Raw genomic sequence first — 299 nt, forward strand, 5'->3', positions numbered from 1 at the left:
TCCCTGGTGGTCTAGTGGTTAGGATTCGGCGCTCTCACCGCCGCGGCCCGGGTTCGATTCCCGGTCAGGGAATATACGTTTTTGTAGTGCTACTTATTGTAGAATTTCTCATCTTATCGTTTGACAGTGCTAGTGACATAACTAACACATACTTGAACATTGAAAAACGCTTACGATCCCCTTTACCCAGCGATGGATTTGGGTAATTTTTTTGTCTCCTTTTCAGATTTCACCGCTAGATGGCGGTCTAATCACAGCAATTGCTATTCGGCTGAAATCAAAAGGCAAGGCGCTTGATG

At 45.5% G+C, this 299-nt stretch overlaps 1 non-coding gene across 1 annotated transcript; it reads left to right on the forward strand.

Annotated features, from left to right (window-relative positions):
- On the forward strand, positions 1-72 carry trnae-cuc. The gene has a single exon. It is a non-coding gene; the product is annotated as a tRNA-Glu (tRNA).
- The last annotated feature ends 227 nt before the right edge of the window (positions 73-299 follow it).

Source organism: Salvelinus namaycush, chromosome 24 (assembly GCF_016432855.1).
Source record: "Salvelinus namaycush isolate Seneca chromosome 24, SaNama_1.0, whole genome shotgun sequence".
NCBI lineage: Eukaryota > Metazoa > Chordata > Actinopteri > Salmoniformes > Salmonidae > Salvelinus > Salvelinus namaycush.